The 26,849-nt window shown below is 40.5% G+C and overlaps 1 long non-coding RNA gene across 3 annotated transcripts in view; it reads left to right on the top strand.

The window, feature by feature from the left end:
- The first annotated feature begins 80 nt into the window (after positions 1-80).
- Positions 81-26,849, top strand: part of LOC113929213 — a 106,747-nt gene continuing 79,978 nt past the window's right edge. For 2 of the 3 annotated variants that reach the window (XR_003522127.2, XR_003522128.2), the window contains exon 1: positions 81-420. This is a non-coding gene — a long non-coding RNA (uncharacterized LOC113929213). Of the gene's footprint in view, positions 421-459; positions 780-26,849 lie in introns of those variants that run through there. The other variant, XR_003522129.2, reaches the window with a different exon arrangement.

The raw sequence follows: 26,849 nt of genomic DNA on the forward strand, positions 1-26,849 counted from the left end.
ACACAGTGCGCGGCCCGGAAGCCCATTGGCCGGCCGGGAAGGGGGTGGGGCGTGTGTTCCGTCCTCTGCGCCGCGAGGCCGCGCGCCGCGCTAGGAGGCGGGGCTTCGAGCTGCGTGCGAGGGCCGGCTCCCCGCGGCTTGCCCCGCCTCCTCGGGGCTGGGGTCGCGAAGACCCGGGCGCGCGCCTCAGGCTAGTGTTCCGAGTGCCGCCGTCGGCGGGGACCTTGGGAGGCGCTGGTGCTCTTAGCCACTACGAACTCGGCTTCCAGAGGGGGCTAACTCTGAAACCAGCATCTCTTCTCCCCCATTGCCTCCCGCTCCGAGTGAGCTATTTCTCGCACCTTCTGCACGCGGATCTCAACACCTGGGCGCTGGGAAGGGAGGTCGACTGCTTTAGAACTCCACCTTAGAGCGGCGCAGGTGTGTGTGTGCGCGCGCGCGCGGCCCCGGGGGAGGTAGGGTGGAGAGATGCGGTGCGCGCGCGCGGCTCCGAGTTCGAAGTCGGGAGAGCGGTCACCGGACCGGGCGGGTGGATGGGCGGGCGCGTGCCAGGTTTGGGCTGGGGAAACAACGAAGAATCTATCCTTCGAAAGTAATTACAGTCCATCCAGGAAAGTAGTTGGTTGGCAGTGCCCAGGCTGTGGGCTTCGCTCTGTTGGGCATTCCCGGGCAAAAAAAAAAAAAAAAAAGGAAAGAAAGAAAAAAGAGAGAGACGGGACCACAGCCTCTCCCGACGCTGGTGGCGGGGCCCTGCGGCCGTGGAGACAGACGACCCACAGGTACCACGTGGGAGAGTTAGGATGGGAGGGCTATCTACCCGCGGAGATCTTTCTCCTCCTCCCGGGAACTACTCCTCCCAGAAAGAACCGCAGCCTGAGCTTCGAGCCTTGGCCCTGTTGTATTCACGTTGGATACTTTCACCACGAATCCTTTGAACGGCTGGCAGATGGAGGGTGCGACGGGGAGTTGAAAGTTTTTCCAGTGAAGGAATTCAACAGTCATTATCTCCACGATTAACTCTTGGAACCGCCTCATTGCTCTACCTTTTTTTAATTTAAGTAACAGTTTGGTTTATTTGGTGGTGGGAACAGTGTTTTTGTAAACTCATTATTCACTTCTTTGTACTCTGGTTTCTAAAATCAGGACTGAAAACAAAAAAGAAACGGTTGCAAAACTCCATGGTGTAATTATAACTGCTTCGCCGTTTTTTTTTTTTTTTTGTTTGTTTTTTGTTTTTTAAACCATTAAGAGATTTTGTGGGCTTTTTAAATTCCTAGAAAAATCTGTTTCCAAGTGCCGGATAGATGCATTTTAACATATTGCATCTCCTTATAGATTAAGCAAATAACTCGATTCTTTTATGTGATAAGCGGGTATTCATTCCTTAAATGTTATTTCATGAATAAACAAACCTCCTAAGAATTGATCTGGTTCTCCTGTTACTGTCAAACGGCACAGTAACAAATGAACAGTAGAAGAACCAGAGAGTGCATTCCAGACTTCAGCTAATTACAGGACATGAAATACTTGGAATCACTTTTAAAGATACCATATGGATATACTAATATAGCATTATTCTATTGTTTATGCTATTTCCTCATGAATATCAGCGATTTGGAAGGAATCTATAAAAATAATTGCTGGCAATTGGTCAGTTTCTCAGTCTTCTCTCAATCACCGTAATAACCACTTCTGTTGTCTATGCTTTCCTTGAGTAGGGTTGGTTGTGTCAGCACTGAAAACAAGTCAACACTAGGAAAAGGAAACTGCACACTCTACCCCCATTCTTCCCTACCCACATTACATCACTATCACCCTGTCAGGTGGTTATCAGTAAATATATGAAGGGGAGGTGGGAAGTTCCACTTACACTCATTTTATGTTAATAAAAATATTTTTTCCAGTTTTCTTTGCATTTGAAGTTTCTCAAATGGAATACAGGATTGGTACTTGTTAAAATTTTTTTTAAGACTTTATTTATTTCTTTGTCAGAGGGAGAGAGAGAGAGTATACAAGCAGGGGGAGTGACAGGCAGAGGGAGAAGCAGGCTCCCCGCTGAGCAAGGAGCCCAATGCAGGATTCCAACCCGGGACCGTGGGATCATGAGCTGAGCCGAAAGCAGATGTTTAACCGACTGAGCCATCCAGGCATCCTGGTACTTGTTAAATTTTTAAGGATGAAGAGTATATTAAATATAACAATTGAGGCACACTGCTGAAGTGATTAGTGAGGTTACAGGTTTTAGCATGTCATTGATAAGCTGGGCTTCTTATCAATGGAACTATCATTTTTTACTGGTCCTTTAAATTTTCTTTCCACAGTAGTTCTAAGAAGATTGATATAGATGAGAAACGAGGACAGCAGATGAAAAAAATTGAACGAGGTTTACCTGTACCCTCTTTTGGTGTGTGATTCTTAAAGCTTAAGTTTAGCCTTCAGAAGTAGAATTTGAAGGTTAGGGAAACAATTATTTTATTTTCTTAATTGGAAAACTGGGACATTGTAGTTCAATTGCCCTTACACTCTGCCAGGAATCTACATTGCAAAAGGAAATGAAGGATTTTCATGAACATGTAGACAATTCTTGTCATTGTTTGTATATTTTAATGAAGAGATTTTTATTCTAAAAATTGTTTTCTATCCTCCCTTGCAGTTTTCACCTCAATCCCTACTTCTCTGCACTGGAAGACCTGAGTTCAATTTTTTTTTTTTTGTCAGAGAAAGAGAGAAAAAGCATGAACGGGGGAGCGGCAGGCAGAAGGAGAAGCAGGCTCCCCAAAGAGCAGGGAGCCCAATGCGGAACTCGATCCCAGGACACTGGGATCATGACCTGAGCCGAAGGCAGATGCTTAACCCACTGGGTTGGGCCACCCAGGCGTCCTCTGGGTTCAGTTCTTTAGAACTGTTGTTAAAGCCTCTTTGGAGATTTGAACTAGTCTAAGAATTGCCTGACTGATCAGTGTGATTGCTCTGTTTTAGCTAATTATTTGACTACTCTTTTGAGTAAATACCCGAGGGTGGGAACCTGTTTAAAAGCAAAGGCTGCTTGGAGGCTACCAACCACATTCCCTTTGATTAAGTTGAATCCTTCTTGGATCAAAGGAATGGGTAAGGAAGAGGTAAAAACTGGGAGGAAGGCAGCAGGATACATCAGATCTGGCCTGGATCCCTACCTAAGCCTAACCTGGCCAGACCTTGGAGCATTCCTAAAGCACTAACATTCATGAAACAAATCTGAGCAAATTGTGTTTGCTGTCACTCTTTCCTGACAGGCCATGTGGATACTAAAAAGAGTGAAAAAGGCATCTATCTGGTGCAAATAACACAGTGCCCTTGGACACATTTGTCTTCCATGTGTTCACCCAGTTGGTTCAGTGGATGACAGGTATGGCATTAACCTGACCTTGGGCATGAGGAGAGGTCTACCGTTGTGGCTGTGGCCCTCTAATGACTGCCCTCCCTTTTCAGTGGTATATTTCAAATGTGTGGTCCCCAATTATTACCATTTTCTGACGAATTTTAGGCTGAGTCTAGTGCCTGGAGTTTGTACACATGTCAGTACTGTGCTTAACTCGCCAACATCTTCGTGTGGTGATAAATTAACTGCTGTCAAGGCTGGTTGCCATCAACTGACTCCTTCAGGTTCTTCCTTCTCCAGCGGTGTTACTCCTCAAAGTGATGGCTTTCTACCCTTTTCATTTTTCCCCTCTTTTTTCTCAAGTATTTCTACTGCACTCCCATTGTGGATAGGCCAATGGGCAAAGAAAGTGGATTGATTACTTAGTGTTGCCCATTCTTGAGGATTTAGGTGGAGAGGGAAAGCCTTACTAGTTCAGGAGTCTTTTCTATAGGAAGATGGGCATTCTGATTTATATTTCAGTTTCTTCTCACACCCACCTGTCTCTCTGAGGCATCAGTCTAGGCCAATTGAAAGGAGGAACCTGTGACTTGAGAGAATCCATCACTTGAGTGTGTATGATGCTTAGTGAACCCCTGCAACAGAAGTTCAGAGCTCTTAATTGGGGAGCAGAGGGCAAAATGAAGTAGGATTTCCATTTGTTGACATTCGAACCAAAATTTAGTCTCTGGCCTGGCCTGCTCCTTGACCTCCAGCTTAATGGGTGTTAATCACAAAGCACGCTGAAGTTCCAGATTGAAATTTACTGTAGTTTAAGAAGGTCCGGAGATAAGAAAGTCTGAGGCAGGTCACCTTCTTCAAAGTAAATGAATTAGATGGACAGCTAATTTTATAGGAAAACTTAATCTTTTTTTTTCTTTTTTAGTAGCTACAGTGTTTGATCTAACAAGAAATGAGATGAGATTATTCACATAAAAAAAGCAATTTTAAATATGATTTTCTGATGCCAAGTTATTTTGAGTGTCTGTTTTCCTATAAAATAATAGATTATATATTGAAAGAGCTATAAAATTTACCTAAAGCATTTTTGCAGAAAGATTCATTCATTGAATCTAATAGAAGAAAAGCAAGTACATTTTGAGGTTATCTCATGTGAGGGCAGAGCATCAACTATGGATTTTTTTCTCTCAATCATGAATTAGTATAAGGTGTCAATTGTTAAGTAAAAAAATTTGTGAAATTTTAGTAGCTGAAAGAACAGGATATGCTTCTCAAAATTGTCTTGCTGTGTTAATGATTTGTCTTCATCTCCGATCATATTACACCAGTGTTGCAATGTTTTTTAAAAGAACAGTGGCAGTGCATTGTCTAAAGTGCAATTCACTCTAAAGTGTATATGTTTAATTTAGACTTCATTGGTTTTTTTAAAAATTATTTTATTTTTAAGTAATCTCTATACCCTATGTGGGGCTTGAACTCAAAACCCCGAGATCAAGAGTTGCATGCTCTACAGACTGAGTCAGCCAGGTGCCCCTAATTTAAACTGTGATAGCGTTAGTTCTTAACTGAGTATTCTACCTATGGATTAAAATACTTTTTTTGCGGCCAAACAAACTATAAAAAGAATTACCTAGTTTTGTCTTGCTTTTCCTGGCTTGCATCTCATCTTTTGTTTTGTTTCCCAAATTGAACACTTTAAAAAAATCCCCCCAAAAGGAAAGAAGTAAAATATATTTTCCTCTTGAGGAGGTGGATATACACTAGATAAGGTTTTTACCTGGATGCCCATAATTTCGGAGATCCTGTTTACAGACTCCTTTAGTTTCTTACACGCTGTGCGGTCACCTGAACTTGAAGGCGTGGTGCTAGAAATGCCCATTTTATCAAGTGTCCATAAATCCTAGGTTGTCAGAGAAAGTCCGGGGATCTCTCTTTTTGGCTTAGGTGACAGACCATTCAGCTTTTAAGCCCAAAGCAATCTTTTAGCTTTGCCAACGTTGAGTATTAACAGAGGAAAGGTTTAAAGATATATTTTTTAAAAACTCAGTTATTTGTATTTTTCAAGGATTTTCCCTTGCTGTTTTTTTTTTTTTTTCAAGATTTTATTTATTTATTTGACAGAGAGAGACACAGCGAGAGAGGGAACACAAGCAGGGGGAGTGGGGAGACGGAGAAGCAGGCTTCCCGCTGAGCAGGGAGCCCGATGAGGGCTGGATCCCAGGACCCTGGGATCATGACCTGAGCGGAAGGCAGACACCTTAACGACTGAGACACTCTGACTTTTTTCCCCTGCGTTTTCTTCTTTCTTTCTTTTTTTTTAAGTTTTATTTATTCATGTAATCTCTACACCCAGTGTGGGGCTTGAACTCACGACCCCAAGATCAAGAGTCAGATTTTCCTCCAACTGAGCCAGCCAGGCTCCCCTCTTGGTGTTTTTCTAAGATGAGATCTGTACAAGAGGTTTAGAGGGTTGCATCTGCTGTTTTACTGATTTGCACAAACACCACTTTTAGAGAAAGAGGTCTGAGATCTGTAGCTTTAGAAAAGCTGTATTTATCAGAAATTCCTATTTCAGGAATTTATCAGTTCTGCCCAAGTAACCCCTACACTGCTGTGTGGAGGTTGTGGAACTCTTGTTTATTTTTAGAAATTTGAGGAAATCATTTCCCTTGCAGAGCCAGTATCAACTCTATAATCCCTGAGCTAATGTGTTAATTGTAGTGGCATTTTAAGCTTTGGGCAAATGCTAACATCTCATTTCCCCCTTCCATCCATCAATGATAAAAGCTTTCCTATAATTCAAATGAAGGCTCACTATTGAGAGCTTTTCTTTACATACCCCCTCCCTGCTCTGCAACAATGGGTCCCCACCACGCCTCCCGAGAAGAGCCATCCCCTCTTGAGCCTTAAATCCACAAACCCTGGGATCTAGACAACCAGGATTCTAGACATCTGAAAGAAGCCAAGCAGATCTTTCCTCTTTTTCTCCCCACCCTTTCCATTTCCCTATCAACAATATCAATAACTAACATTTATTAAGCACTTACCATGTACCAGGCAATGTGCACAGTGTTTTTGGTGAATTTTTTTGCCCTATGTTACAAATTAAGGTACTGAAACAGAGAAGTTAAGTAATTTTTTTTTAAAGATTGTATTTTAAGTAATCTCTACACTCAATGTGGGGCTCATACAACCCCGAGATCAAGTTGCATGCTCCACTGACTGAGCCAGTCAGGCACCCCAATTTTTCAAGGTCACAGAGCTCATAAGTGCTGTGATAGAGAGTGCAGGTTATTGACCACTGAATTACAGAGTCTCCTTCCCCAGCACTGGGCAGGGGCCCACTCCTAAACAACTCAGCCCATCCCTTAAAAAACAGACAAAAAGGCTACCACATTTTAATAAAGGATACAAGTAAAACTTCTCCGAATAATACTGGTATATTCAGTCTAAACACCTGCCATCCCTGTGCCCCTAAGAAGCAGGTGCAAAAAGCAGGAAGTAGAAAATTCACAGTTTCTGATTTGAGTTTATAGGCACTTATTTTAATTTTCTACTTTATGTTGAGTAGTTTATCACTTCTGCAACTTGCAAGGGGATCAATAATAATTTCTAAGACATTTAAATGATCGAATATTTTTTTTTAAAGATTTATTTATTTATTTATTTATTTGACAGAGAGAGAGACATGGCGAGAGAGGGAACACAAGCCGGGGGAGTGGGAGAGGGAGAAGCAGGCTTTCTGCCAAGCAGGGAGCCCGATGCGGGGCTCAATCCCAGGACCCTGGGATCATGACCTGCGCCAAAGGCAGACGTTTAACAACTGAGCCACCCAGGCGCCCTGATCGAATACTTCTTTATGAAGCTCTGGCTTACTCTGTTCACAGACAGGGCCCAAATCAACTTTCCTGCTTAGGTTGAGCTAATAGCAGAGAGTGGTGTCCAAAGATGAAAAAGCATTGATCAAGTATAAAGTATAAGCCATATGTTATACTGAGCCCTTTATATTTATCTTAAATAAGCTTATGGTAAACCTCCAAGGGAGTTGGCATTATTGCCTCTGCAGCTCTATCAGGATGTAAAGTCAGTAAGAAAATCTGCCATTCATTTGGTACCTCTCTTTTATGGGAGTGGTGTGGGAATGGGCATAATCAAGAAAGATTAGCATAACTCAGGGATCGGGGTGGGGGGAGAAATAGATCATCTGTCCCTTTTTGTCTTTCTAGACTCATTACAGACATTACTAATCAGTAGCATCACTCTTTCCTTTAAGGGCCCACCACCAATTTACTAGCAATGGCACAAGAAATGAAACTCATTTGCCATTCTTGATCTAGCATGTGATATACGGAGTTGGCTTTAAGAGAACCTAATAGATGGTGACGATATGTGCATGTGGTCCTTTTTGCCCAGATTATGGAAGGGCTATGAAGACCTTTTATCAGGATTTTTTGCTTTGGAGGGCAAACTTTGTATAAAGAGAATGTGAATGGGTATAGCAGGAGAGAGATCATGATCATTAAATATGTAACTAGAAAAAAAGCTCACACAGGATAGAGGGTCTTGCAAAGCACATTCATCTATTAGATACTTCAAGAATGTCTGGAATGTATCTAATAGTGTAATAAATGACTTTATGCAGAATACCCACATTTAGTAGCAGGACACAAACTGAAGAGGCAGAAACAGATGTGCTTGGGTCAAACTGTGGCATTTAAGTCTGAATGTTTTCAGCTCTAACTGGCTAAACCTTCCAGGACCTCAAATAGAATTTTGGGAGCCAAGTAGGGAGTAAATGATTGAAAAAAAGTTGAATTGCAATCATTAAAACCTAACTTTATTCAGTAGATACTATGATGTCTAAATGTACACAAAAATGAATATTTGGAAAATTGAATTATGTAAGACCTGTAGCATAGAAGTTTGCTAAAATAATAGAGCCCTTTGGGACTATTTCCCTAAAGGATCAAACATTTATTAATTATATCTATTTTATCTTTTGCTCTTGTGTATTTTAACAGTTCTCACTTGTATAAAGTAGGATATATATTTTTAATTATATTTCTACAAATTGAACTCTTGTTTATCTCCTTTATCAAAAGGGTAAAATGCTATTTATTCATTATGAATGCAGTGCAGTTTACAGTTTTAGAACTAGAGAGAGGAGAAAACCCCATTTTTAGTTTCAGTTTGTACCTACTTTAAATTCCAGAGGATTGAGCTTATTCAGGCTGGTTATGTTGCAGCGCATCAGTGTTAGATGTGTATACTTGAAAGAGTGAATCATTTTCCTAAATGTTTTCCTGACCTCCAGTATTTGTTGAGGAACCTCAGAAGAATACAGCTTTCTAGTTAAATAAATATTTCTGAACAAGAGAACAGAACACATTCTATAGAATAAAAATTCACTTGAGGGCCACCTGGGTGGCTCAGTTAAGTGTCCAACTCTTGATTTTGGCTCACGTCATGATTTCAGGGTCACGGGATCGAGCCCTACTTAGGGCTCATCTTGCTCAGCGGGGAGTCCGCTTGTCTCCCTCTCTCTCAGCCCCTCCCCCTATTCTCTCACTCTCTTTCTCAAATAAATAAATACATCTTAAAAAGATTCACTTGGTAAGTTGATGACCTCTGTAAGGTGTGGAGGAAGAATATATTGAAACTTTGGTTGTTGGGAAATAGTATTTAAGAGTAATATACTCAAAATGGTCTGAATTGGTGTATGATTAGATGAAGACACACTTTCTTCTCAACACATCAGCATTTAATACTCAATTTCATTAAAATGAATACTGAAGAAAGGGTATTAGCATTTTCTTTGCTTTGAGTCTTAGTTCTTAGTTTTATTTGAAAATGCAGTAGAAAGAAATATTCATATACTTTGGCTTTAAAAACATTAGTTTAAAACAAACAAAAAGCAGAATCAGACAGAGAACAAACTGATGGTAGCCAGAGGGAAGGGTGGTAGGGGGATGGGCAAAACGGGTGAAGGGAAGTGGGAGATACAGGCTTCCTGTCCTGGAATAAATAAGTCACAGGGATAAAAGACACAGCAGAGGGAATATGGTCAGTGACATTGCGGCAGCATGTTATGGTGACAGATGGTAGCTACACTTGTGGTGAGCAGAGTATAATGTGTAGAGAAGCTGAATCACTGCTGTACACCTGAAACTAACATAACATTGTCAACTATACTCAGATAATAAATATTTAAAAAAGCATTAACTATGGGATATTTTCTCCATGATAACCCAAACACGTAAAGATAAGAATACCTAAAGAAGACAAAAATCCAGTGTTTTTTTTTTTTTTAAGATTTTACTTATTTCTTTGACAGAGAGAGACACAGTGAGAGCAGGAACACAAGCAGGGGGAGTGGGAGAGGGAGAAGCAGGCTTCCCGCTGAGCAGGGAGCCCGATGCGGGTCTCAATCCCAGGACCCCGGGATCATGACCTGAGCCGAAGGCAGACACTTAATGACTGAGCCACTCAGGTGCCCAAAAATTCAGTGTTTTATATTGAAGCATTTGAAGGGGGGAGTGTGGGAAAAAGGAAAGGAGGGGAAGGACCAAGGAGAGAGAGAGAAAGAAAAATAGAAAATGACTGGGTGGTAAATCAGGTGCACATTTTCTCGGAGTCACACCCATAGATCAAACCTGATGTTACGGGCATGTCGCTCTTGAAGTTCCATCTACAAGCCCTGAAGGTAACAAATACAAACCTGAATGGAAAGCGTGTGTGTCATTAACTACTATTAATAACGTAGAAGATTTCGATAACTTGTTAGAAGTTATTTATATTCTTTTAGAATGCCCAATATCATTGCAGGTGTTTCATTCTGGACAAGCTGAGTTACCTTTCGGAGAGACCAATCCTTCGACAATGACAAGAGGAAATACTATGTTTTCCTACCTATTCTTTTTTACCACTATGAAAGTATTTTGAACATGCTAATAGGGATACAGTATAAATTATTATTTACAATATCTATTTGTATAATTTATGGACTCAAAAAGAAAAGCTAACTTGAAAATTAATACGGCATAGAACCTGTTTTCAATACCGATCCTGTCTAGAAGAAAGGCTTTCATGGTCAAATATGTTTTGGAGATGCTGTACTCTATTCCCCTGTTAGAAAGTCTCATTGCATATTGTTATAAAAGGCCCTGAGGTGTCTGACAATTTAAAAAATTCAAAACTGTTTAACTTTGTTTTAGTTAATTTCCCCCAGGTTTATATGATCATGCATTCTTTCATCAGTAATACCTATTAACATAATACAGATTAGAATTCCTTGGAATTCACTCAGGGGATCTTTCCTGATATGCAAAGGATAATTTATTATTTGGGGGAGTGGCTCAGAGACAAATATGTAATTACAGTAGATATGTATTTATTTTTATGTGTTAGGAAAATGCATATCTCATTCGTGGTTTTATGGATACTGTTGCTTAGACTGAAGCTAAGTTTGTGTATGTGAAAAATAAGTAGATTTAAAGAAAATATACAGTGAATAGTAGTAGAAATAGCATAGATATGGCAAAATTATGAGGGTGGTAGGTGAGTATCTGAAGATTGAGAAAGATAAATAGGTTGCAGTAATTTGAATATATGTATATTCAGACTCATCATGAGGAAACGTGGGGAAGAGGGATAGTAGCTCTCTGGTTCTGGCTTAAAATAATTTTGTGACCTGGGAAGAGAAGCCTGTTCTGGACCTCAGTTTGCTTATCTATAAGCAGGAGAGCTGGATGGGAGAACACCTGTGGTTGACTTCAGCTCAACAACATTGATGTGGGGATGCCTGGGTGGCTCAGTTGTTGAGCGTCTGCCTTCGGCTCGGGTCATGACTCCAGAGTTCTGGGATCGAGTCCCACATCGGGCTCCCTGCTTAGCGGGAGCCTGTCATCTCTCTTCTCTGGCAAATAAATAAATAAAATCTTAAAAAAAAAACAAAAAACAACATTGATGTGAATGGAAGTGATAGTGGCAGTCTGATCCTGCTAACTCTGCTCAGGCCCTCTGGGACTCAGGGAAAGCTCGTTTATTTTTGCGTAGCTGGAGAATTGTAATCCCGGAGCTATCTGTACCAGGAAAACGGTGGCCAAATGTTGCACTGACCACACCTTGGTGAATGTTGGCTGGGCTGTCACGCTCTTACTTTGGTTCCTGGGTGGCAGTGAAGCAGAACACTTCATTCTTTGGCGTGCCATTGTTTGGGATCTCTTTACCCCCTTTCCTTAAAGTACCTGAGCCAGGTTCCTGGATTTGAGCTCTTTGTGTGAGTGGAGCATCTTGCAGTTCTAGCTTCAGGGACTTCTCTGACTGGCCTGTGGAGGAGACTTTCTGGAGGGCAAGGCTTACTTTCTTTGGTTTTAAGACAGCACCCCTCCTCCCCTGCGGTTTTTTGTTCTTATTTTGGAGAACCAACATACATATAATGTGATATTTAGTCTAACCATCTGGTCTTGTTTTAAAATTTCAAAAATATGACTTTCTTTTGTCAGATTTATCCCTAGAGCTCTTTGGTTTTCTTTTGATTTTTTGTTTGTGTTTTTAATGATTCTTGATTTATGCATAGGATCCTGTGATCTATTACATTTCTAATGGCTTATTGTTAGGGCAAGATAATATCATGGTTATGTACACAGACTCTGTCAGGCTCTGTCATTTACTAACTGTGTGACTTTACATAAGTTTCTTAACCTGTCTCTTCCTTTGAGTGTTTTCAATCTTTAAAATCAGGATAAAAAAGATAAATTACATCAGGATAATAATACTAATCTCCCTCAGAATTAAATAGTAAATACATTAAAAAGTACTCAGTACAGTAACTGGTAAATAGCCCTCAAAAAACTGTTAGCTGGGGGTGCCTGGGTGGCTCAGTTGTTAAGCATCTGCCTTCGGCTCAGGTCATGATCCCGGGGTCCTGGGATCCAGCCCTGCATCGGGCTCCCTGCTCAGCGGAGAGCCTGCTTCTCCCTCGCCATCTGCCTGCCTCTCTGCCTACTTGTGCCCTCTCCCTGTCAAATAAATAAATAAAATCTTTATAAAAAACCCTGTTAGCTGTTATTATTACAGCTGGTGTCTAGGATAATTTTTTTTTTTTTTTTAAGAGAGAGAGAGCATGAGCGGGGGAAGGGGAGGGGCACAGGGAGAGGGAGAGAGAGAATCCTAAGCAGGCTCCATCCCTGATGCGGGCCAATCTCAGGACTCTGAGATCACAACCTGAGATGAAGTCAAGAGTCAGACGCTTAACCGACTGAGCCATCCAGGCGCCCCTAGGACAATTTGGTCAGATTACTGAATTGTTATCATGTCAGTTGATTGTCTTGAAAGTTCTAGATATGTAATTATATCACATGAAAAGAATATCGGTTTAGATATGTTTTCCTTCTTCGTTTTTCTAGAGGAATTCTTTACTGGGATCTTCAGCACAATGTCAAATAGTAGTTGAGATGACTTCTTTGTTTTTGTACTGATGATTCCAACTTTCTTTTACATAATCTACTATAATTTATAATCAATTTTATGTCCTTTTTTTTAAATCACCATTATGACATGAGCATTTTTCAAAAGTTAGTAAACTTTTGGTATACATTATTTATTCTAGATTATATCAAAAATTATATATTATGAAATATAGCATATATAAATATATTAAAATATAAAATATATGTATAGTTTAAATAGGGTAATAATGGGAGCATCTGTGTATATACCAAGCTTACATAGAATATTAGGAGACACTTAGGAGCTCTTTTTGCCTTTCCCCACTTGCATCAAGAATTTTTATCCATCATTTTCTTGCTTTCCTTTTTACTTTTACCACCAGTGTATAAATATTGCCATATGAATGTATTACAATTTACTTAATAGTTCCCCTATTGTGCTTATTTATATGGGTTTATATTTTGGATATTGGGAGTTAAGCTTTCCCATATTAAAGATTATTTCCTTGGGCTAGATTCTGAAAGGTGGAATTACTAGGCCAATGGGTGTATGATTGTTTTAAAACCTTTGGCCAAATATTGATTGTCCAATTGCTTTCCAAAAGGCTTGCATCTATTTATATTCCCCAAAAGCAATGTATATAAGAATGAGCATTAAAGTTCAATAGCCATCAACACTGAAGGTTAATAACTTGAAAGGTAAGAAATATCATGTTTTTATAAAACTCCTAAAAAGGTTGTATTTTTTAAAAGGTCAAATAAATTTTTTTGAAGGATACTCTGTTTACAGAAATGTTCACATATCACAGTTGTTTAGCTTGATGAATTTTCACAAAGAACACAACTAACACCTAGGTCAAGAAACATTTCGGTACCCACTGTCCTTGTGCTCACTTCCAGTTTAAGTTTAAAGACCTTTTCGTGTGCTAAAACCTTTGAAGAAAGAAAATTGACCTTGCTTTGACCAATTTAGTTATGAGAGCCAGGACTAAGATTTTGAATTATGAAGCAGGGAAGATTTTGAAAGGTTTATACGTGTTTAACTCTGTTACTGTCCTCATAAAGTAAAATAGTGGATTTATAATTCTGACCGAATGTCTCTCTTTTGAGATGGTTTGATGTCATTTGGCTGTCAAACCACATAACTTTGTAATTACTCAATTATGCAAGCCATAATAGTGTAACCTATAATGTAGGTACCTAAGTTATAGTGTACATAAATATGGATTAGACACAGATTCATGGGGCTAAGCTAAGGCTCACTGAATCAGCATTTGCATTTTCATGAGCACGTGGGTGATGCTGATGCATGCAGTAGCCCCTGGACCACACTTCAGTAATATTGCTCTTGAGGATATATCTCTTTTGGAGAAAAACATACTGCAAATGTTGGCAATTGAAGCAGTTACCTAAGACAACCCTTCTACATTGTATGACCTCAGTTTCTAAAAACATGTAATAAAATAGGGGCGCCTAGGTGGCTCAGTTGGTTAAGTGTCTGACTTTGACTCTGGTCATGGTCTCGGGGTCCTGGGATGGAGCCCCTTGTCTGTCTGGCTCCCTGCTTAGTGTGGAGTCTGCTTTTCCTTCTTCCCTCCCTCCACTTGTGCTCTCTCTCTCTCAAATAAGTAAATGGAATCTTTTTTAAAAAAACAAAAACATGTAGTAAAATATTTTTTTCATCCTTCAGTCCTTTCTAGGTTTTCTTACTGTGGACTTAGACACATGGTGTTTAACATAGAGGTGGTGCAGTTTGTGTAACCAGAACAGGAAACATCTAGCTCAAAACACACCCCTTGATTGCAAAATCTCTGGAACTGACCTGGTAGAATGGATCTAGCTTTTGAAATGATCACCCTTAGCTTATTTATCTTGGCAATCTTACGGGTATGATCTGTATAATTGTGGTAGCTAGGTGAAACACTGTAACTTAAGGTTTTACCTGACTGTACATATAGCAGTTGTTTGTTATACTGATTCGCTCCCTCCCAAATGTATTCTATTTAACCTAAGTTTACCTCTTTGGTGCTGTAGCTTTGCAAGTGGATTATTTTATAAAATGTTGATAATTCAAATTTTTAGTCAAAAGAGAAGTTTAGAAAATTATCCCTCTGTTTCTTCTCTCTAGACACTGAAGAATACTAAAGTTCTTATGTTTTTGGAGAGTCATTTTAGAAAAAGCGAAGTGCTGGGGTGCCCGGGTGGCTCAGTTAGTTAGGCATCTGATTCTTGGTTTCAGCTCAGGTCATGATTTCAGAGTCCTGGAATCAAGCCTCAAGTGAGGCTCTCTGTTCAGCGTGGAGTCGGCTTGTCCTTCTCTCTCTGCACCTCCCACTTCCCTTGCTCATGCTCTCTCTTGCTGTCTCTCTCCATATATTTCTAAAGTGAATAAATAAAATCTTGAAAAAAAGAAAAAGCAGAGTGCTTACTAAGTCATATATTAGGTAATAATTCATAGAAAAATTTTATGGGGTTTGGCTTTTGCTTTCAATTATCTTTTTTTTTTTTTTTAAGATTTTACTTATTTATTCATGAGAGACAGAGAGAGACAGAGAGAGGCAGAGGGAGAAGTGGGAGCCTGATGCAGGACTCGATTCCAGGACCCTGGGATCACAACCCAAGCTGAAGGCAGATGCCCAACTGACTGAGCCATCCAGGCTCCCTGCTTTCAATTATCTTAATTAGAGGCTTTGCTTGTTCTGCTGGACTTGATGGATTGAAGTCATATTGATTCTGATCCCTCAAATTGCTTGAATCCACCTACTTCTGTGCACCTCCACCATTGCTCTGGGCTGATGCACCTGTTTCTCCCTCGTGGTCTGTAGCCAGGGGCTCCTAACTCGTTCCCCTTGTATTCTTGCCCCCTTTGAATCAGTTTTCCACATTACTGTCAGAGTGGCCTTTTTTAAAAAAATAAATTGGATCATGTTATTCTACCTAAAATCCTTCAGAGGCTTTCCTCAGGTGCAAAGTCCTTATCATGGCCCAAAAATTCCTTCATCGTCTGCTTCTGGGCTCCCTTTTCCAACCTCAGCTCATCTCTCTCTTCTTGCTCATTACACTCAGGATGTTCTTTAAACCATGCAAACCTTTTCTTAACTCAAGGCCCTCATGCAGGCTGTTCCCTCTGCCTGGAGGTCTCTTCCTACAGCTTTCCCTTGGCTAACTCCTGCCCCTCTCTTCCATCTATATTCAAATGTCGTATTCTTAGAGAGATCCTCCAAGTCTAAATTATGTCTTCCTGGTGTTTCTCCTCATTGTGTATTCTTTTTCTCTCAGTACTTATCACAGTTTGTAAATATAAATGTATGTGTTTGTTGGTATCTGTTTTTCTTACTAGTGTGTTTTGAGAGAAAAATTTAAGGCTTTTCGTTCATCATTGTATCCCTAGTGCCTAGCATAGCACCTGGCCCTGAGTAAATACAAGTAAAGATTTGTAATTACCCAATGTGTAAGTTATCTACTGCTGTGTAACAAATGAAGGCACAAATTTAGACATTTACTTAAAACAACAAACAGTTCTTGTGCTTTGGTGAGCCAGGAATTTAAAAATTTAACTAATTTTTAAATTTTCTGTGGGTTATTAAGGCTGTTGGCTGAAGGCCTCCATTACATGCCTCATGGCGACTCTGTAGGGCTATTGGAGTGTTCCTCACACATGGCAGGTGGCTTCTTCTAAAGGAATGACCGAAAAAATAAAGAGAACTTCAGCTATCATATATTGTCACTTTTACTACATCCTTCTTGTTAAAAGAAAGTCACCAAGTACAGGTCACACTTAAAGGGAGAGGAAATTGGCTCCATCTTTTGAAGGGAAGGGTATCCAGAGAATGGGTGAGCATTTTTGGAAACCACCACAGTTCCTCTCGCCACAAATTACTTATATTGCCTCCACAAGCAAAATATACTAAACTCCTCCTACTGTCCCCTAAAAATTGTATTCATTTAAATTATGAGCTTGGAATGTGGGGTGTTAGCTTCAAAATCAGGTCCAAGTACGGAGAGATAAGTTCTTGGCTGTAGCCCTTAAGTATAGCTCCTTTAATACCATTCCTCTTGATCTTAGGACCTATGAACTGAAGAGACAAGTTATCTACCTCACCCAGAGCCAATCTACAATGGTGGGATGGGCCTGGCATAACCACTGTAGACAGTTCTGTCAAAAAGGGGGCACATGGAATGTGCACCGCAGTCCACAGTCCATGACAATTCTGAAATACAGCTGGGCACAGATTCTTAATTGGGAATCAAGGCTTGGAAATAATGCTGCAAGGCAAGCTCTGAGCCTTTTTTTTTTTTTCCATGAAAGGTATGTGTTAGCAGCTCAGTAGTCTTTTGTAGCTAACTTCCTGCTTGTAGAAGTTTGGGGTTATAAAGTCCTTTTTTTTTTTTTAAAGATTTTATTTATTTATTTGAGAGAGAGAGAAAGAGAGAGAGCAAGCGCAAGCTGGGGGGAGGAGCAGAGGGAGAGGGAGAAGCAGACTCCCTTCCGAGCAGGGAGCCCAATGCAGGGCTTGATCCCGGGGACTCCGGGATCATGACCTGAGCCAAAGGCAGACGCCCAACTGACTGAGCCACCCAGGCGCCCCTAAATTCCTCTTTTCACTTTGTATTCTCTCTATCCCTTTCAGTCCAAGCTGGTGGTGTCTATGTCAATGTGATATATGTAAAAATAAAAGTATTTACAAGACACAGAAATTATATGGAGGAAGAGATTAATTCTGCTGTGAGCAGGGAGGGACTGGGATGGCTCCAATACAGATGATATTTAAGCAGCATTTTCAAGAATGAGTAGAAATCTGTTAGGAAGACCACACGGAGAGGATCAATCTGAATATAGGGAAGAACATGTAGAGAAGTGCCACTGGACTGAAATCGTAACGTATATACAGGGACATATGTGTAATTTGCTATTGATAGAACGTATGGCATGCCAAGACTTTTATTTTTTTTTTAAGGAGCTTTCCTTTCTCTGACATTTATTTATTTATGTGTTTGTTTATATTAGTGTGAACTCTTAGATTCTTTCTTTCTTTCTTTCTTTTTTTTTTTTAGAGAGAGAGAGAAGGCACAAGCACACAAGCAGGGGGAATAGCAGGCAGAGGGAGAAGCAGACTTCCCACTGAGCAGGGAGCTCGATGCAGGACCCTAGGATCACGACCTGAGCCGAAGGCAGGCGCTTAACTGACCAAGCCACCCAGGCGTCCCATGCCAAGACTTCTAGATTTTATTCTGTAACTCAGTATTTCTCAAAATGTGGTCTACCAGCCTCCGTCCAAATCATTTGGGCACTTATTAAAACTGCTGCTTCTTGAACCCTACTCTAGACTTACTGGAGTCATACTCTAGACCCTCTGGAGGAGGAACTCAAGGACCCTTGAGTTTTAAGGTTAGCTGCCCTAAGCGTGTTAGAAGGTTCTCAGTAGGTTCTCAGCATGGTTTGCAATTTAGATAAATTGTTCTGGGAGCTGTACAGAGGGTGGTAAGATGGTCAGAAAGGGAGATCAGTTTGGAGGCTTTTGCTGATGGTCTTGTAAGAGAAAATGGAAGGCCTATGGAGATGAAAAAAGGAAAATTTAAGAGTTGTAAAGATAATGAAGATAACACAAAGGAGATTGATTCAATGAGGTTTTCATGTATTAATGTATAAATATATAAAATTTATAGTGCATTATATGTGTAAAGTTTTGTGGGAACACAGGAGGCGGAAGATAACACTAGTAGCCCAAGAAATGAGATGGAGAACAGTGCGAGTGATATTTGAACTGGGAATTCAAGTATGAATGGGAGTTTACAAAACAAGTAAGGGAACTTACATGTAGCAAAGAGCATGCATAAAGCTAAGTGAGGATCTGATATGATTTGGAATAATAAGAGGTTGGGCTGGATTTGAATATAGTTGCTTAAGAGAGTGGTAGGATATGAGGCAGAAAGGAGAAGTCAAGGACTCACCAGAGAGCAGCTCGCTGCTCACCAGGCTGTTTCCTCTTTTTCCTGAGTACACAAATTTCCTTCTTGCTGTTAGGTGAGGCCATGTGATAGAGTTCTCTCACGGTTACAATGTGTGTGGAAGTGATTTGCACCATTCTAGGTCTGGCCCTTCAAAGTCTCCTACAAGCTAGTCTCCATCTCACTGTAGGTATTCCTGGCAACCTTAGAAGCCCCTTGTAGGAGATAACACAGCCACAAGATGGACAACACCTGGGTTCTTGATTCACCTTTTGGAGCATAGGTGCCTGCAATAACGAACTCTCATTTTGGATTTAGTATTAGTAAGAAAAGTAAGAAACAGACTCCTTGGGTTTGAGCCATGGCATTTGGTTGCTATACAAAGGAGTTTGGAAATTATCTCATAGGTGAAGAGTCGTTTCCAATAGGGAGTGATGTGATCTGGTTTGTTTTTAGGGGAAAATCACTTTCAACATATAGTAGCGAGAAGCCTTGGGGTAACGTGAGGGTCTTCTACAAACGTTCAGTAGCTGTCTAGTGAATGGGGGAATGAGTTTTTCTAGGGCTAGCTTGTAGACCAAACACTGAATGCATAAGTGAAAGTTATAGGGGAAAGGAGTGCTGCTCAACTAGAAAGAAATTTCTAGTCATCAGAATTGCTCATATAGAGGTTTCCTCGGTGAACTTCTTCCCTCTGAAGAGATAGCTAGAGGGAGCTGGGGGAATTCTGTTCAAGTTTTTGGTGGGGGACTGAAATAGAATACCTTTAAGATGTTTTCAATTTGAGGATTCCACGACCCAAAGTGATTATTTCTGTCTGAATTAACAGACATGTACATGTGTGCCCTACATGAGCCATGCGATTAATCTCTTCTCTATTTATACCACTACACATACATTTATGTTATCTAAGCGCTGACTTTGAATTCTCATGTTTCACTTTACTTGTAAAGCCACAGTCACCCTTTCCATATATATATAAGCTTGAACCTGCAAACACAGTTTAGCAGCTATGAAATTTGCATTAACTCATCTGTTTCTTAATATTACTTTCTATTTCCTCAGTGTCATTTCCAGCAAGTATTAAATAGGCTGAGCTATCACTTGATTGTGAGAATGAACACAGAGGCTTCAAACAGACACATGCACACACACATAATTCTCATGAAAAATCATCTATAAATTACTTCTTTTTAGGGGCGCCTGGGTAGCTCAGTCGGTTAAGTCTCCAACTCTTGATTTCAGCTCAGGTCATGATATCAGGGTTGTGGGATCAAGCCCCACGTTGGGCTCCACGCTCAGTGGGGAGTCCGCTTCCTCCTCCTCCCTATCCCTCTGCCCCTCCCCCACTCGCACGCATGTGCGCAAACCCTCCCTCCCTGTCTCTCAAGTAAATAAAGAAATCTTTTTAAAAAGATACAGAACTTTTCTTTTTCCTGAGACCTGTCTTGGTTTCTTTTAGTTCCTGGTACTGTGTTAATTTACATAACTATATAAAATATTGTCAGAGGTTGTTGAAGAAACCAACTAGATTATAACATAGCAGTCTTTTGATTCCCAGGTTATATAGCTCTTGAACATGAAAAAAGGTGATTGACATGGTATATCTATTACATCCTACATGTGTTGTGGGATCTGGCTGGCCATCTTGGCTTTAAGAAGACTGAACTTGGTCTTGTATGGTTGGGAATCAGGGGTAAAGTTTATGGCTTTGCCTTAATTAAACTGGTGCTGTGCAGTAGGAGCAAGGATATTACTGCCCCTTTGTTACTCTTGGCAATCGCCCAATTTCTCTTCTGTGATAAATTACCCACCCTTTGGCCTCTGATCATCCACCAGGGAAACAGGTTATTGCTTTGTGGAGCAGAGGGAGAAGTATATTATTGTTTAATTTTCAACGACAAGGGTTGATATATTGTGTTAGGAAAAAAATAAATCATAACAGTTACTAATCTCATGTTTAAGCAATCCTTAATCTCTTCTTAGGACTTTATGGAAGGCTTTCTGTAAAGGTTGATATTCTTCCCTGGGTGGCACATACCCACATTATGAAGCCATGACTGGGTCTGTGTCTCTAGAAATGAAGGAGGTATCTTTTCTGGCAGGGAGTGAGGCCTTTCCCAGAGCAGTCTACAGAGCACTGTAGAGTATTGCAAATGTTTTTATTAATTTATTTATTTATTTATTTATTATTTTTTTAAAGATTTTATTTATTTATTTGAGACAGAGAGAATGAGAGAGGGAGAGCACGTGAGAGGGGGGAGGGTCAGAGGGAGAAGCAGACTCCCTGCTGAGCGGGGAGCCCGATGCGGGACTAGATCCAGGGACTCCAGGATCATGACCTGAGCCGAAGGCAGTCGCTTAACCAACTGAGCCACCCAGGCACCCTGCAAATGTTTTTAAAAAGGTTGCTCCACTGGGGCACCTGGGTGGTGCAGTGAGTTAGGTGTCCAACTCTTGGTTTCAGCTCGGGTCCTGATCTCAGGGTTGTGGGATTGAGCCCTGAGTCAGGCTCCCTGCTCAGTATGGGTTCTGCTTGGGATTCTCTCTCCCTTCCTCTGCCCCTCGTGCCCCCCCTCCCCTGCTCTCTCAAATACATAAATAAATCTTAAAAAAAAATAGTTGCTCCACTTAAAGCAGGGAGTTTTACACACCAAATTGTCAACAGCGAGTATTTCTTTGGAGAAGGATTTGGTGCATAGTAAGCAAATAGGGGTAGCTTCCATTTTAACTTTTTTTGATTTTTAAAAACATAACTGGTGTTGGGACTCCTGGGGCTCAGTCGGTGAAGCATCTGCCTTCAGCTCAGGTCGTGATCCCAGGGTGCTGGGATTGAGTCCCATGTCAAGCTCCCTGCTCAGTGGGGAGTCTGCTTCTCCCTCTGACGGCCAACCCGCACCCCCCCCCCCCCCGCTTGTGTGTTCTCTCTTTTTCTCTCTCTCTCTCTCTGGCAAAGAAATAGGTAAAATCTTTAAAAAACAAAAACGTAACTGATGTAAATTTCTTTTGTAATAAAAACGATCAGGACAAAAACTAGTAGCTCTCAAATGCTTTTAATTTTGGAGAGACACTCTGACTAGTATGCTGTCCTTGCTAAAAAAAAAAAAAGTTGTCAGCATTTCTGCATGTGCTTCAGAAATGATCCTCTCACCAGAGCTATAGCTTATATTTTAAAATTAGGCATGACTGAGTAAAGAATAGGAGAGGGAATTTGACATGGAGGGGAAGGCAGAACACAGGGTAATAGGGACAAACCAGAATTCTTGAAGCACTGACTCTAAGGAACTGACCTGATGGGAGAGGAAAGTAAGCCCTTCCTTGGGCATGTTAGTTTGCTAGGCTGCCATACAAAAGACCACAGTCTTGGGGGCTTAAACAGCAGAAATGATTTTCTCCCAGTTCTGGAGCCTAGAAGTCTAAGAAAAGGGTGCTGGCAGATTCAGTTCCCTGTTGAGGGCCCTCTTCCTGGCTTGCAGATGGCCTCCTTCTCACTGTCCACACACAGTCTTTCCTCTGTGTGCACACATCCTGGTGTGTCCTAATTTCCTCTTAGAAAGACACCAATCAGACTGGATTAGGGCCATACCTCAACGGCCTCGTTTTAGTTTAATAATCTCTTTGTGGGTCTTACTTCCAAATACAGTCACACTCTGAGGTTTAGGCTTTAACATGTAAATGGAGGGGGGGGGAAGACACACAATTCAGTCTGTAACAATGGATACATTTTCTTAGAGTTTTTTATTCTTACGGATTTCAGTGAGAATGAATTGGGAATGAAAATGACTATAAATATGCAGACTCAAAGTAACCATAGTTTACTGAAGAGTAAGAGATAATCACTATCCCATTGTGCAAAATAAAATTAAAACTGAATATCAAACTGAGACTTAAGCAAAGTTATGCTACATATTTAATGCGTGAAGAATAATCAAGAAATTGTACATTTACAGAGGAAGGAGATTAACCTAAGAATGTGGGCATTTCTGGTGTTTGTGTGGTTTATTTTGAAATCGTGCTACTATTAGAGTCAAGGGATTTATGTTACTTTCTTTATTATATTTTAAAGAAAAGCAGGCATGACAAGAAAGTATAAACATTAAACACCCTGAAGCTTTTATAGAATGTTATTCAGTAACAAAGGAAATATTTACCTGGTATCCAATTTAAAATCCTTTTAAAAGCATAATCAAAGTATTTTAATTAGAGTATATATTTAGTAAAATGTTTGATTATACCCAGATTTGAAAAGTAATAGCACAATTAGAAAATATAACACTTTTCACAATTTTCTAATTTTGAGTTATTCCAAGAGGTTTTTATACTTCTTTAGTGTTTAGAATGCTCAATACTCAAATTATTTCTAGAATAATTTTTTTACACTTACTGCCAGGCTCTCAATTCAGCATATACCACGTGTTGCCTGTGTTGCAGTTTTTTTTTTGCTATGTTCAAATACTGTCCCTACCAGTAAGACAGTGAGCATCGTGGGAAGGGTGATTGCTCCATAGCCTGGCACATAGTAGGTAGGTAGTGAAATATTTAATTTATCAAGGTCAAGTAGTATAAAAAATTTCTCATACATTTAATTATTTTGTAAAACTGTTAAAATGTAAACTATGAGAACAAATGTCAGATGATTGCATGACTGAGTCTTTAGCTGTTGGGTCAGTTGCTCAAAAAATTATCTCAGACCCTAAATACTTTAATCTGAAATGCTTAGAAAATGGAGGTTAAAAGGTTTTAAAGATTATTTATGTGTCAGAGAGAGAGTGAGAGCATACAATAGAGAGCATGGGCAGAGGGAGAAGCAGGCTTCCTGCTGAGCAGGGAGCCCGATGTAGGACTCAATTCCAAGGCCCTGAGATCATGACCTGAGCTGAAGGCAGATGCTTAACTGACTGAGCCACCCAGGCGTCCCTAAAAGGTTGTTTCAATTTCTTTTTTCAAATTACCTGTGGTAGGTATGCCTAGTGGTAAAAATGTGAATTGCTGAGTTCATAATCCTGGCCTTCCCCATTTACTAGCTGTGTGACAATGGGCCAGTTACTGTATCTCTGCCTGAATTTCCCTTATAAAATGGGATGATATTAATACGTACCTCTAAGGGTTTTTCTTCAAGATTTAATGAGTTGGTCAGCGAAAAGCTCTTAGAAGGGTTTGGTGCATTGTAACTGCTCCAAGTGTATGCTTTTTAAGATGTCTGTATCAGTTCATCGAGATAGGTGTAGACCCCTGACTCCCAACCCAGCTACTTTTATGGGTCTCCTACACTTGTGATGTTACTCAATTAAACAAACAAAACCATTTCACTGGCAAAGTAAGTTTTAACCTGTGAAATTAAGACCTGCTTCTCAGGCCAAATTTGAGACTGTTTACTGGCCGAGCAACAGTGGCACAAACCTTCAGAAACAGTGGCTCCCTTGGATCTTCTCCAGCGAGTGCTATGCAGTGAGGGAATGCTCAAGAAATGAGCTGATTAAAGTGAAGTCCAGACAGGATTGATCATCGTCTTCTACACAGGAATCACTTCAGAAAAGCTCACAGAATGAGCTTTTCTCAGAACTCCACAGGTATGGCTTCAGTGTGGTGAGGTACTTATCAGGAAGGGTTACACAGGACACAGGACACCAAGAGCACTCATTTAGCAGCCTTTGTAGGGCCCACGGGTCAATGCCTAGCAATTGGAAATTGAGTGCTTGCAAAGTAGAATCCCAGTGGAATCACAGGGAAGCTGTGGGTGTGGGTCTTGGTTCATAGGAACTGAGAGATAACGGGTTGCCTATGGGAGGTTGCCTCCTCTAGCAACTAGGATGCCTTTGGTTACAGTCCTGAAGTTAACCATCCAGATGTTATTAGAGGTCCTGTCACTACCTGGCTGAATGGCTTTGGGCTTGTCCCTTAACTTCTTTGGACCTCAGTTCACCCACCCACACCTTGCCAAGTCTATGCAAGCAGCAAAGACTCTTGCTCTCTTTGAGCTCCCTGCTCAGCGGAAAGTCTGCCTCTCCCTCTCCCTCTGCCCCTCCCCCCATTTGTGTGTTCTCTCTCTCAAATAAATAAGATCCTTTATTTTTATTTTTTCTAAAGATTTTATTTATTAGAGAGAGAGGGAGAGAAATGGAGAGAATGAGTGGGAGGAGGGGCAGAGGGAGAAGCAGACTCCCTACAGATCAGGGAACCCGACCTGGGACTTGATCCCAGGATCCTGGGATCATGACCTGAGCCTAAGGCAGACGCTTAACCAACTGAGCCACCCAGGTGCCCCAATAAATAAGAACTTAAAAAAACAAGCAAACCCACAAAGCAAATATCCCCAAATCAGTTGTCAGGGCCTAGCACAATTCAGTTTTATCTCCTATAATTTTCACATCTACAATATGCTACTGTTATAATTGATGCTCAGTAATATGTCCCTAAAATATCAAAGGCAGATTAATTACTTTAACTAGGCTATACTTAGAAGTAATATGTCTCAATATATTTTATATCCTTGCGGCTGTATTTTAGAAAGCTTTTTGATCACCGCTACAAATCAAATGGGTGTCTTGTACAACTTTAATGAGAAAATTCAGTTTATCAGACAAGAGTTTGAGGAGCAGTATTTCATTGCACTTTCACTAATGATCTGTGTGCATTTAGACAAGTTGCTTCACTTTGTGATCCTCACTTTTCTCAGACAAACACAGGGTAAGAGAAGAGACAATGTCTAGGATGCTTTTTTATTTCTAAAATTCTGTGTGAAGTCAAGTTCTCTACTTCTTTCTCCTATTTAAAAGATCCTTCCAGTCATTTTTATTCTGATTCTCCCAAAAAACTCCCTTTACCCCCTCATACTCTCTGTATTACCAGTAGATACTATATGCTTTCACTGACAGTAAATGGCAAAGGAAATATTTGACTGCTTTTTTCCTTTGCTGCTTGCATAGACTTGGCAAGGTGTGGGTGGTTTCTTGGGTGGTTTCATCACCCTTATAAGTCCTGGCCAGAGAACAGATGCAGAGATTAGCAGATAAGAGGTGCAGATGACTGAAACCTGAATTAGTTGCTGAACACAAAGCAAAAAATGTTTCCTAAATCCAATTAATCAAATACCTAGCAAATATGTGACAGACTAGGTCTAAGTGATAGCCCTTGGCCTTGAGAAATGTATACTCTTTTTATTTTTTAAAGATTTATTTATTTATTTATTTATTTGAGAGCAGAGTGAGCAAGAGAGAGCATGAGGAGTGCGGGGGAGGGGCAGAGGGAGAAGCAGCCTCCTTCAGCAGGGAGCCCAAAGAGGGGCTCCATCCCAGGACCCTGGGATCATGACCTGAGCCAAAGGTAGACACTTAACTGACTGAGCCACCCGGGCGCCCCGAGAAATGTATACCCTTAACAAAACAAGTTGGTGCTGATATATCTGAAATATTCAGATAATTCTTAAATGCTAAACTGTATGAAAACTAACTGTAATTGCATTACAAGTTCATGGAAGGGAGAGATTTGGGTTTGGAGTTGCCAGCAGTCTGATGGGGGAAATTTGACCTGCAGAGCATCTTTAAGGAAGAATAATATGTATGATTCTTTAATACATTAATTCATTCAACAAATACTTATTTAGTGGCTATGATGCTTTGAACTTCTTTAAATGCTGGAAATACAGCAGTGAACAAAATGGGAAGAAATCCTTGCACACACAGAGCTTGCATTCTAATGGAGGGATTTTAGAAAAATTGAGTAAAATATATATTATATCAAATGATAAGTACTGTGGAATTAAAAGAATATTTAGGTTAGTAAGGTAGGCTTAGAGAAAGCTCTAAGAAGTGATATAATCAGATGGTATCCAGCGAACCCTCTCATCTTATAAATGAAGAAATTGAGGCTCAGGGAGGTTAAGTGACATAGCTAAGGTCACCCAGGTTATTAGTGAGAGAGGAATAAAATGCAGGCTTACCACCTCCTTGTCTAGTGTTCTTACCCATATGTGCACACCTCCTAGCTTGGAGGTGTGAGGGGCAGGCACTTTGCACTGGGTGGGGGTAGTGAAAGATATGATTAGAAAGGATGGAGAGTGCCAACTCTGCAAAGCCAGAGAGAGAAGTTTAGAT

The sequence above is a fragment of the Zalophus californianus genome, chromosome 5 (assembly GCF_009762305.2).
Source record: "Zalophus californianus isolate mZalCal1 chromosome 5, mZalCal1.pri.v2, whole genome shotgun sequence".
Taxonomy (NCBI): Eukaryota; Metazoa; Chordata; class Mammalia; order Carnivora; family Otariidae; genus Zalophus; species Zalophus californianus.